General features: G+C 43.2%; 1 pseudogene; it reads left to right on the forward strand.

Moving 5' to 3' along the window:
• The first annotated feature begins 7647 nt into the window (after nt 1-7647).
• LOC147417229 (uncharacterized) lies at nt 7648-11349 on the forward strand (annotated as a pseudogene).
• Nucleotides 11350-13498: the final 2149 nt, after the last annotated feature.

Consider the following 13498-nt stretch of genomic DNA (forward strand, 5'->3'; position numbering starts at 1 on the left):
CACTAAACCTGTAGGGAGGTCTATTTGGTGGGCTACACCCTGGCACCAAATCTATCCAATGGTCCTCAGGTCTCTCTGGTGGCAATTGTGACGGTAATGAATCAGAGAAACAGTCACTAAACTTTTGCAAAAATGCTGACCTTTCTTTATCTAACATAGATAAATTTGACTGATCACTATCTGAGACATCACGTGCAAAAATCAAGTACACAGAAAGATGATTCTTTCTTACAGAAGTGATAGCAGAAGCAAATACAATAGGGACTGACTCTCCTTTAAGCTTTACATCCAAGATGTGAGTTTTTCCCTATGCTGTACAGTGATCTTTTTGTTGTAGGCATCCAAGACTCCATGCACTCGGAACATCCACGGGATCCCCAACAAGGCGTCACAACCTTCCAGCGGCATGATGTAAAACTCTTCAGTGTCCACATACGACTGAATATGCAGACGCAGTTTTCCAATGATGGGAGTAACACACTCTGAGTGGCCAGGACATGCCAACCCTGCCTCTGTTGTGTACCCCATCTCTTCAGCTGTGATGCCCGGCTTCATAGCTAACTCTGGTGAGATAAAGTTGGCTTTGGCACCTGGATCAAAGAAGATGACTGCCGTCTGATCCCTAATTTTACCCCATGCCCTGCATAACTCACTGGCATCTGTGCTGGGCCTGTCACCCACCATGTCTGGCACTAAACCTGCTGTGGGTTTTGGCTTCTTGCCTTTCTGGTCTTCTTTATCCTCTGAGTCAGCTGGCCTTTTCTTTGTGGACAATTGATAGAAAAGTGACCAGGCTGCTCGCATATAAAGCATTTGTTCTCAGCCATTAGGACCTTCTTTTCCTCGAGTGACTTGCGCACAAAAGTCTTCCTTTTCTGTTTCTTTGCGTGCGCTCCAGAAGTCCCGGCTGAATCCTTGTCTTTGGTGGCCTTTTCTGACCCCTGTGACGCATCAGGAGCCGTTTTCACAAAGGGCTTCTTCGCTGAATTTTTCTTTTGTTGCCCTCCTTTGTCACTGCTCGGTCCTGTCAACAAGGCAAGACTAGTGTTCGCAACTTCCATAAGCTGAATAAGGGTAGCCACTCTGTTCTATGTACAGTAGTCACGAAGCCCTTTAGGCAGCCCACAACAGTACTTCTCTATCTGCTCTGTCAATGGCACAAATCTGTAGGAGGTCACTGAGAGTAACGCTTTACAAAACCTCCTATTGTACTCCAGCAAGCTCTTGCACGAAGCTGAATTAAGCTGGTGCCAATCTGTCAAGACGTCGGCTTCAAATTCATTTGATAGCCAAGCAGATGCAAACATTTGCTTGAAGTAACCCAAGTGGCGGGTGTCTGTCCTTGCATTAACAATGCCGTCCACCATGTAAGCGCATTGTCCTTTAAGAAAGTGGCAGCTTTCTTGACCTTCGAGGCCTCTGTAAAATTCCCTCCGCATAAGCTGTATCAAACTGCTGGAGGAAAGTGAGGGCCTTTGTCTTATCCTCGAAACCACTGAAGGTACTGAACTTTACTGCTGCACCACCTTCTTAGTAAGCTTTCGGCTTCTCTAGTGCCCCCAAGTTGTCATACGGAATGGTCTGCAACATGGGCACTGTACTAGGCATGATCGGCACGTGTTCGCCATTCACATTTTGCGTCAGAGGTGCGATATCTGGCTGCTGTCCAGAAAAAACCAGCCATGCCAAAATGACCCTGTGGCACCCCAAACTGGCCCTGGTTGCAGTGGAAACCTTGCTGCATGCCGATACTACCATACATGGGGTTTGGCATGATGCCTTGCATACCCCCGAACACTGTTCCTAGCATGTACGGCTGACTTCGAGGCGCATAACCAGGCATACTTTGGAACATTGATCCACCTCCGAAATACCCAGGATGTACCGTGGGTGGTGGAAAAAACTGAGTGCATAGCCTGGTATCCAGCTCCCTGTCCATTCAAGACAGCATGCTGGCTCTGAAAGGTGGCGGGCTGAACTGGCATAACCTGTGGAATAGGCGTTCTAGCCACCTGTTCAAGCACGGGAGGAACTTGCTTTGGAGCCCCCGACTCCGCAACATGCGAGTGTTCCCTTTCCTCCTGCGCCACATGAAGGACCTGGGCTTGAGCATCAACAAGCTCTGTACGTGGCGTAGGTTGCCTATTTTGCTGTTGCACTGGTGGCTCTTGCAAGAATTCCATAAACCTTGGATTCTGCACCAGCTGCGAAAACACATTCACCGCGGCAACTAACCGAGTCTTGAATGCATCATCCTCAAGTTGCCCAGTCATAAAGCGCTGTACTACTGGAGGGACATTCACGTTGACAGGAGGTACAGACCGACGTGGCCGTGAGCTCTCGCCAATCTCAAAAACCATAGGAATCTCCTGTCTGTCCTTTGAAGAGGAACCCTCTTCCATAATTCCCTTCCCCTTGTCGGCCATAGTGTAATCTCCGCGTTCCTGCACTCTGTGTCTTTACCCTAAACAATCGAGGCTCACTCTTTAAGGAAAAAGTGATTGATGTCCCGGCAATGGAACCATGAAACCGGCCCGTAGGGCGGTAGGCGTTGGCTTTCACCTGAAATTCTTTACTTTAGACACACACACAGAGCACTTTGCAAAGAGAACCTGCGACGGGAATTAACACTTGAATACACACAGCTCGGAAGCTAGAATGCTCCGAGCAGACACTGACAACCTGTAGGCCCCAAAATTGGCGCCCCTTTCGGTATTTCTTTATTCCTTAGGAGGGTAAAGTACAAAGAAGAGTCCTGGGAATCCTTTGACTGGATCGCACTAGATACCTCCTATTTTGGCCAAATTTCGGCAGCATAACAGCCCCAAAACTTGCGCGAAACCAATTCCCCTGCTAGAAATCGCTTCTACTCGCGTATACCCTCTGATTCCTGCCCAAAAACAGTAAATTTAGCACGCTGTATTTACTCTTTTTTGCCCTGTTTTCAGCCCCAAACAGTCCCCTGTCCTCTGCTAGTGGGACACGATTCCCAATGGTCCTGGCGTCCGTATGGCTGAAAAACAGTCAAATTACAGCACATACACAACGCTGATTTTGCACCTGTAAGGTGAGGTTATGACCCTCACCAATGCCTGCTTTGGAGTAGCAGCTAGCTACCCCTGTTCCTGCTCAAGGAGGCTCTTGCCTCAGCACAAAAGCATGAACCCACACAATTGTACATCAGTCAAATGAGGAGCCCTCTTGTGGGGCATCACATAACTGCACGTAGGGGAGAGAGAGAGTAGTGTGTAGTGTGCAGGGCATCACTCCTAGCACCACACTGTACATGAGAGGGAAAGGAAGCACTCCATAGCTCTTAACCTGTGACAAAAGCTGAAATGAGGCCTCTCCCAACATAAAAATCAGCGCCCATTTTTCTGCAAGAGGCAAGTGCATGAGAATTTGCCACTTGGCGCATTTTCAAGCATTTTCCCGTTTCGGGTTCGCCGCTTAAAAATATCCTGACCGGTTGCCCAGTTGACTTCGTGGCAGAGTTGTAAAATGTTCCCCTAGTCATACCGAAGGTAATGACGCGAACACATTTCACGACCCGAAATAACAGTTCCCTAAATTTTAGGAGATGCTTCCGTTGGGCTCCCATTGGTCTTCTGACCATCTATCCTCATTGGGACCGCATCCAAAAGTGCAATGTGGCCCAACTGTCGGATACTTTTTGTTGGTAGTCCCACCTTGACTTTACGCCTTAATTGAGTTCACTTCCTAGTATCCACCAACTTGCTAAGTGCGAGGGGGGGACCTATATGATCTTGCTTTGAGCCCAGACATCCTCTTACCATACGAATTCCAGTGCCGACCACTTCTCGTCTGCGGGTGTGAAACTACCGTTCATATTGGCCATACAATGTCCGACCGTTTGCTACTTCAAAAAGAGGGTCTCAAAATAAATAAAATAAACCCCATCGGAAAGAAACCAACAACCAAGGAGCAGTTGCCACATCTTTGTGACATGGTTAATAACTGCCACGTCCTCGTGACAGCGGGCATATCTGTCTCTGGGAAGTTCCCACATGCGGTGTATGAAGGAGACCGATCTGATGAGCGCCTCAACCACTAGTGGGGGGGCAGCTAGCTCTGCTCGAACAATAGCACGTGGTACTGAGGCCTTGGATCTAATGAGCCACGAGATCATAGAGACCAGAGGCATCTCCATGTTCCCCCATCCATCACTGCGTCCTGTCCTCCGTGATGATCTAATGAAGTTCCCCAAATCTCAGCTCGATAAAGCAATGCAGAAGCCACCAGAGTGTCGAAGAGCCAGAGATTCGTCCGAGGCTCCTGAAACTGAACATTTGAACACATCCTTTCCAATCTACCCAATGTTGCATGGGCTCTGGTCAGTCTAGTCTCTGCTGCCCTCCTCAATGAAAATGTTGGCCCACTAAAAACCACTGCGAGGTGAGTGTACGCCTCTGTATATTCCACAATCTCCTGGCCGTCTGTGAATGCTGGCGCTGACCTCCTGATCCACTGTGGGGTGGTATATAAATACCATGACCTTGGTTTTACCAAGGTTGACGGACAAACCACTTTCCTGAGCAAACCTATTCAAAGCATCCAAGTGACGTTGCATCCCTCCAGAGAGTCGGAGATCAACGCAATATCATCAGCATATAACAATAATGGAATCCATGTCGCTGCCAGCTGTGCACCTCTATCACCATCTCTCTCAATGTAGTGAGAAACCTCATCCACATACATACCAAATAGAGTAGGAGAGAGCGGGCAGCCCTGCTTCACCCCAATAGTGGAGTGAATCGGTGTGGATAAACGCTCTGAGGTGCGTACCTGCCCCACTACTGACCTGTATAATGCCATGACCTCCCAAATGAGCTCTGTGGGTATTCCCATCTGCTGTAATCTGCGCATGAATCTAGCTCTAGGCACTGTTTCAAATGCTTTGTGGAAATCCACAAAGCTACAATAGATCCGTCTCCCACGCGATCTACCCTCCTCGATGATGGCTCTGAGTGTCAAGATATGGTCAAGAGTAGGAGAGAGAGAGAAATGAAATGAAATGTTACATTAACGTCTTCAAAAGGCCAAAGTGACCAAAGAGACCAGGAAGTTACAATGCGGTGTATCTGATACCAAGTCAGATTAACAAAATATTAACAAAATAAAATACTAACAAAATAAAATACAAAATATTAACAAAATAAATCCAACTAGGGATAATTAGATATAAATATTGCGGAATCCTAAACTAAGCGGATAGGTGTGAAAGGCGAAAGGCGTGAGATGTGTGAACTGAGCTATACAATGTGTAGACAATTTGGGAGGGAAGTAGAGATCTATCTTCATAGAGATCCATCTTCATCTGCACTTTGGACGACGAAAAAGTATGGCTCGAATCCTTTGTTGTAGCCTCCTTCGAAACTGTGTAGCTCCTCTTCTCCATCGGGGTCGTCTAGATCTCCCTAGCTCCAATGCTCGGTCAATGAGAATGCCAGTAGTGCGGGTAGACCTCTCCATTGTTGGTTGCTCCTCTGTCTGTTGTTCTGGGTGTACAATATCTAGTGTAAAGAAATCTGTGATTTGTCTCTGGGGTTGTCTCTCTTCAGCTCTCCTCAGTAAAGTTTCTCTATGCTTGTGTAGCTCAAGTAGATATAGCCCAAGACATCTCTGATCATCGTATCTCATGACCCTAGATAGAGGCCCAAACCTTCTCTGAATAGACAATGAAAACGGCCTCGTATCTCATAGTACACTGTGCAGTGACATATGTAATGTACCTCTGTCTCTGGCTCTAGATGGCATAAGCGGCATATCCTGCTATCTGCTGGTGTCCCTCTGAATCTGCGAGTCTCAATCTCGAGCTGATGAGTGGACGTTCGTATCTGGCCAATGGCACATGGCACACCATGAGAAAGATGCCTGTCCATATAGCTAGGTCTAATCACAAACCCATCCCCCGTGAGGTGGAAAAATGCTCTCTATAGAAAGCCATCTTTGTGCCCAACTCTTGTAACGGCTCTATCCATGTCCTCGTGTCCAACTGGATCAAATCCTGATGGATGAGTCTATTAATCTCTACCCGTGTCAGAGACCTCAAGGGTGCCTGAAGAGAGTATTGAAAAGGAGGCAACCTATCCATGGTGAAACCATGTGTCTGAAACCGTGATGTCATCTGAGCATACCAGCATGATGTGTCCCCATTAAAAGCTAATTGTCTGGAGGACTCTAGAGCCACCCTGGCATATCTGTCTCTGGTAGTATCCCATAGACTGTGTACAAAGGAGACTGATCTTGTGAGCGCCTCAATCTCCACAGGGGGGGCAGCTAATTCCGCTCGAATGATATCATGCGGTATAGAAACCTTGGCTCTAATCAGCCGAGAGATCATAGATACCAGGGGCTTCTCCATACGCCTCCACCCATCCTGGCCTATAGAAGGTCCCCAAACCTGCACCCCATATAACATAGTAGAGGCTACCAAAGTATCAAAGAGCCTAAACTTTGTCCTAGGTTCCTGGAATTGAACTTGTGAACACATCCTCTCCATTCCTCCCAGAGCCGCACCGGCTCTAGTTAGTCTAGTCTCTGCTGCTCTTCTGAAGGAAAATCTCGGCCCAGTAAAGACTGCCCCCAGGTAAGTGTATGCATCTGTATACTCCACAATCTCCTTACCATATTTGAAAGTGGGTACTGATCTCCTGACCCATTGCGGTGTGGTGTTAAACACCATAACCTTGGTTTTACCTAGGTTTACACACAATCCACTATCCTCTGCAAAATTGCGTATTGTATCCAACTGTCGTTGCATACCTTCTGGTGAGTCAGATATCAGCACAATATCATGAGCATATAGCAACAATGGGATCCACGTCACTGCCAGCATCGATGTAATCAGACACCTCATCAACATACATACCAAATAGAGTAGGAGACAATGGGCAGCCCTGTTTCACTCCAATGGTAGAGTGAACTAAATCAGATACCCCTTCTGGAGTGCGTACCCGTCCCATCATTGATCTGTACAAAGCCATAATCCCCCAAATCACCTCTATGGGCACCCCCATCTCCTGTAGTCTGCGCATGAATCGAGCTCTTGGTACTATGTCAAATGCTTTACGAAAGTCCACAAAGCTACAATATATCCGTCTCCCATGTGCTCTGCCCTCCTCAATGATGGCCCTGAGTGTCAGAATATGATCAAGAGTGGAGAAACCCCTCCTGAAGCCGGCTTGACCCTTTGCTCGTACCCCCTCGCCCTCTGCCCAATTACTCAAGTGTTGTTCCAGGATAGATGCATACAACCGTGCCAACGTGTGTCCAACCATGATAGTGCGGTAGTTCCCAGGCTCTGTAGGGTCACCAGCCTTGAGAGAGAGAGAGAGAGAGAGAGAGAGGAGAGAGAGAGAGAGAGAGAGAGAGAGAGAGAGAGAGAGAGAGAGAGAGAGAGAAGAGAGAGAGAGAGAGAGAGAGAGAGAGAGTCCAAGCTTCACTTTGGGTCTTGCTTTTACCGTTTGCCAGTCTCGCCCATTCTTCATGGCAGCTTTGCCGGTCTCGAGTGCTACACACGGCGCTCCATCACCGCTTGCCTGTCGCGTGGACTGCACTGGCGACCTATTGACATGCATTGACTCCAAAGTACAACACTTGGCTCAACATGCCTTGGTTGGCCGGATGATTGGACAGTCTCCACCTCGATCTTCTTTACGTGATTGGTGTCAGACTGCATTGGGCACTACTCAGGGACGGATCTCGGAGCTTACATTCCTTGGCAGGGGCATATTCATGGTACGTCTTTCAGATCCCGCTACTGCCTTAGCTCTCCTGGCTCGCTCTCCGATACTCTCTGATCGCAGGATGATATACTTGACGAGGTGGTATCCCGAGATTTCATCACTGAGGAGTTTGACAGTCCACACCTTATTCCAGATTCCTCTGACGCTCTCGTTCTCGGATATGCCTCTCCATTTTATTGATGAGCATCTCCTTCAGACGATTGCTGCTCATTTTGCACGGTAGTTCCATGATCCTGCATCTTCTGATCTGGCCCACCTCGCATTCAGGTCTTGGTGTTTGGGATACTTCATTACCAGATACAGTTTACTGTGGCTGTGCGTGATCGAACTACTCTCTCGAATGGTAGTCACTTGCCGCCGACAGTGGCTGTAGCTTGTGTTTGCTTCACGAATTGCCCCACCCTGCCAGAAAGTTGAGACATTACAGCTGGCTCGTGCAGTGCTCCCGCGAAGTCAGGATTAACCCGGTCTTGTTCAGCTTCACTTTCAGGCGCTTTCGTTTCGTGAGATTGTCCCTAAGATGTTGAAATCTTTTTAGTGGTGGAGCAAGGTCTTAAAGACCATAGGCTTGATAGAAAAATAGCCACCGTGGTTAGAGAGGAGTCGCCAAGAAGGAGAAGGAAGAGAGAGAGAGAGAGAGAGAGAGAGATGAGAGGAGGAGAGAGAGAAGAGAGAGAGAGAGAGAGAGTGGAGAGGGAGAGAGAGAGAGAGAGAGAGAGAGAGAGAGAGAGGAGAGAGAGAGAGAGAATTGTTTTCCTATATTGTATAAGGCAGAGAAGGAGGGATTGCTAGTGGTGAAGGCAGGAGGAAGAGCGAGTCCGAAATGGGTTGAGGGCGCTGACCTGTACTGCATGCGTAGAGAGAGAGAGATCTCCTGTGTGGGTAGTGCCATAGTCGAGAGAGAGAGAGATGAGAGAGAGAGATGGAGAGAGAGAGAGAGAGAGAGAGAGAGAGAGAGAGAGAGAGAGAGAGAGAGAGAGAGAGAGAAGAGAGAGAGAGAGGAGAGAGAGAGATGAGAGAGAGAGAGAGAGAGAGTGAAATGATATATGGGTAGCATAATGTGCCACGAAGAAAGGAAGGGACCGATTGTAGGGAGCAAAGTGATTGTGTGCATGACTGTGTATATGTTATGTTAGTGTGTGTGCATATGAGAGTTAGATAGATAGAGAGAATCCTTTTGCAGCAGTGGTGTTGATGAGAGCTTAAGAGAGAGAAAGAGCCGTTGATTGTAATTGATTGCATAGTATGAGTGTGTGCATGTTATGTTAGCAAGTGTATATTGATTGTGCGAGTGTGTATGTGAGTATATGGGAGAGAGAAATTGTATTCTATAGTGCAAGTGAGAAGAAGACAAAAAGAGAGAGAGTGTTAGTGAGAGAAGGATAGCGTGATAGTGAAGAGAACAAATATCAGAGAGTGGGTGAGGTGAGAGAGAAGTGAGTGAGCGAGGTGATCTTGCTAAAGCTGATGAATGAACAAAGGCTGGTATGAGGGCACTGAAGTGAAGCTCTAGAGCGGTGAGATTGCAAAGACGACTCAAAACAAGTCATGCAAAAGAGTAAAGGTTGCTCTATGGTTTGAAATATAAGTAGATATAACTATAAAATTATAACAATAACAATGAAATTTGAATATTAAGCATGAAATTTGGAGCATATATGGACTTGCATATGTGTTATGATTCAACGTTAGTGTGTGAATGAGTTTTTGGTAGAGATTTAAAATTAAAGATTACTGCATATTAGAAGCATTGGGATTGGGGGAGGAAAGTTAACATTTGCAAAATAATAAATCATTTGAATACAGAAATTACAATATTCACCAATTTATTGTGGAAAGCGTTAGTGGGCAAGTGAGAGTGAATTTGAGTGTGCTAAGTAAAAACATCATTATTATTGATTGTTGAGTTCATATGTTAGTTGACAGTGTAATCTGGTGTCTATGGTTATTGTGATAAAGAAATGAGACTTTCAAATAAGAAATAATATGTGATTATTGTTGGTGGTGTCAGAAAGAAATGTTTGTAAAAGTAGAGTTTGCAAGGCATTTTTGTGTGTTTTGTACTTGTTTTTAGTAGAGTCGAGAACGCATAAGTGAGAAATTATAGTAAATTAGATATAGCTGGACTACGTTAGAAGGACTTGGAAGGCTTAGTCTTTGGTGCGTCCGTCGGGAGCCAACTAGCTATTAGAGCTAGGGGCACCCCGCTACATATATTTTGCATGCTGGTACCTAGGGTTTGTTAGTTTGAGAGATAATTGAGAAGATGAACTTAAATCTAAATACTATCTTTGTTCTAATTCTATATTTGAGAGAGGCAATGTGTGTGTAGTCGAGAAAGGAGAGGCAAGCTTTTAAGCTTTGGGAGAGCCTAGTGGATAGAATTTGCAAGCTTAGCACTCTAGTATAATATAAGTCTTTAGAATGAGTCTTAGTATGACAATAGAAGGATAATTAATGCGTATGAAATCTAATTGTATTAAAAAATTGAGATCTAAGATTATACTTTTACAGGAACAATTAAGTGATGAACGTGGTAGGGCCAACTTTAACATGCAACAGGTGATAAAGAGGATGACTAGATTAAAATTAGAGAAAGGAGAAGCTTTGATGGAAGCTAAACATAATAAAAAGCTAGCAATGTTAGCAAATCACTTTATTCATATGATATGATATGCTCCAATTAAAAGAACAAATAGCAGAGATTTGTTTGATTTTAGAGGAAGAATGTAAATATCATGCTGAGGAAGTGGAAAATATGACTGAGTATATTAGGCAATGAAAGAGGAGTTTAATGAGTGTAATACTAGCAAATCCATCAATAACAATGTAGATATTTCTATTGAGAGTCGGTGTTTATTAGGAGTCTATGTGTGCAGAGAGGAAAGAGAGCTAGTGGATGATTAGTATAGCCACATTGATAGATATCGAGAAAAGACAAGAAGTGTGCCTTGAATAGGGAGCATTTTCACATATTTCAGCAATTTTATTTTGAAAATTTAGTACCCTATGAATTAAGTGGTTGTGTGTCATAGTAAAGAAGGGGGAGGGGTACTTTCCTTTTGGTTGAATATAGCATAGAAAGTATAGTTACTTGTTAGGGATGCATGTACAAAGCACTTTCATATTGAAATTGTGTCAGGTTCTTCTACTTTTGAGACTAGTGTTTGTTGTGAGTAGCAAAATCTAGAAAAAGCCTTAGCATTGAATGGGTTTGAGAAACCAATAGAAGAACACATTGAACATGTTAGTGATGAGGATGACGAGGAGGAGCATAAGAGATACAAACATGAAATTCTATTGCATGTGATCATTTTGGGGAATGAGATAATTATGTAATATATTGCACATGTGCAAGAGGGGGACATATCAGAGAGAGTAGAGGAAAATAGTATGCCTAGTAGACAAAATGTGCAAACAAAGTTTCAAATAGAGTCTATAAAAGAGTGGATAGAAAACCAGGGATAATTAAACCATATGAAAAGAGGCAATTTGAGTATAATAATATGTGTGTAATAGGACATATTGCAAGGTTTTGTAAAATAGGGAATCATTAAATCATACCATTTCAGCTCAATGATAACAGAATCATAGGAGAGAAGGAGAGAGTAAGTAGTGACTGTTTGATCTAAAAATGAAAAATAAAACAAAATATTTTCTTGTTTGTAACATAAAATAACTAGCTCAATTTTTATTGAGATACTCTTAATTAGGGAGATGTCATTTCATGTCATATGGATAGTGAGTGTGAGTTCTACTTATGTACTATCATTTGTGAGTAGATATTTGGGCTACACTGAGGAGTCTTTGTTGTTCCTATTTGGATGTTTAGTGATTTTATGTGTGTGTAAGCTAAATAAGAATCCATGTTTGGACGGAAGTTGATTAAGTGGTTAAATTATCATGTGAGGGAGAGAAGGCTAAAAAGATTGTGAGTTTGAGGCAAAGTGAGAAGTGAGTAAAGAGTAGGAGTAGTAAGTGTGACTTGAGTGGTGTGAGATAAGATATAGTTGAGGAGAGGGTTTCTTGTTTATCCTTGCTCATATGTTAGTCATTTTCATTCACTTGTAAGAAGAATGATGGCTTTCAGTGAAACTGAAATTCAAAAATATTTTGCAAAACTTTGGTGTTTAACTAATAGAATTTTAGCAAATTGTAGAATGAGAAAAAATTCAATGCATAATTCTATGTCAATTGAAATGGATGTAGAGCAATTTAGACTTAGTAGATGTCATGTCTAGTGTGTTTTGTGTTTCAAAATTGCAGTGCATGTTTTGTGGTGAAAGAAATATTGGTGTTTAGGAGGCAAAGAAGTGTATGAGACTAGAGTTTGAAATAGTAGAAGTTAGAGGGTGTAAATTGAAAAGATGTTATAGAAGTGAGAGATGTTTGTAGAGAGGTTAGCAAGCTGAGAGATGCTTGAGAGTTAGAGATATTAAGGACCTAAGAGATGATTGAGAAAAGTAGAGTGGAGAAGCTAGAGAAGTGAGATGTTTGAGAGATATAGTGAAGATGTTGGAAAGATAGGAGATGTTTGATCGTTAGAAATACTACACGATTTTGAGATGTGAGGTTTGAGAGGAAGTTTCAAGATGTTAGTTCATCAATGTTTGTGGGTGTTAGTTTCAAAGCAAAAGAACTCTTTTTTTTTCTAAGTGTTTATAAATTAGATTTGCACTTGAGTAAAGAGATATTAAAATCCCTACCTATTTGGAGATAAATATTTGAGTGAGCTATTTCTTTTAGAAGTGCAATGTTAGTTTAAAACTGATGAGGGATAAATTTGGGATGAATTATATGTTTGTGAAATTGTGAGATGAACCCAAATGAGATGTATGAGAATGATGAAATGGAAAATTAGTATTGATTGTACCTAATGAGTTATGCCACCTGTTGTTACCCCATTCACATATAGATTTTGGTTGTGGCAAAGAAGAATTTTTTATGTTAAAAATTTGCATAGTGGATAGGGCATTGTACACGTAGGGACACTACAACTTTTTAACTAGAAAGTGGGTGTCTGTAGCATGTATGTATGCTTGAGATCCATAGCACAACGAGAGCAACATGAGTGCATAGTGAATAGGGAATAACATGCATGTAGGGAGTCGTAGCTTTTTAGTAAAAGTAGGTTTTTGGACCTTGTATAGATGCCTCTAACTAGGGCATGGTATACGTAGTAGGATTGTGAAGCTTTTACTAAGAGTAGGCAATTGGACCTTGTATAGATGCCTATACTCTAGCATGTAGTGCCTTTTGGTGTAGCCAATGCACCTACACTATTCTGTCATATGTTTGTGAGAGACTTAGATGATGATGCAAAGGGGGAGGAGATGTTTGCTAGCCTTGCATGCACATGCTTTAAAAACAAAACAAACAAACAAAATCACAAAATCCAACAAATAAAAAATCAACAAAATCAAAAAACTCATTTTCTTTTATACTTGATTCTTTGTTTTATTGGAAAAAAACACTAAAAAACACAAAAAAACAAAACAAAAAACAAAACAAAATCAAACAAATAAAAATCAAAAAAAAAAAAAAAAATTGTTTTAGGACTCTACATTACTTCCTTTGGGGAAGTGTAGTCTAATCTTTTTGCAGAGTAAGTAAATTCAAACGAAGGACAATAGGTGTTGTGACGTGAGGAGATGACATATCCAAGCTGTATCTGGGGATGCAGTTATTCAATGGAGTGTGTTCAAGAAAACTAAACAGGTGGTTTACTT

This window comes from Adiantum capillus-veneris, unplaced genomic scaffold, assembly GCF_014529385.1.
Source record: "Adiantum capillus-veneris isolate H3 unplaced genomic scaffold, ASM1452938v2 Hic_scaffold_316, whole genome shotgun sequence".
Taxonomy (NCBI): domain Eukaryota; kingdom Viridiplantae; phylum Streptophyta; class Polypodiopsida; order Polypodiales; family Pteridaceae; genus Adiantum; species Adiantum capillus-veneris.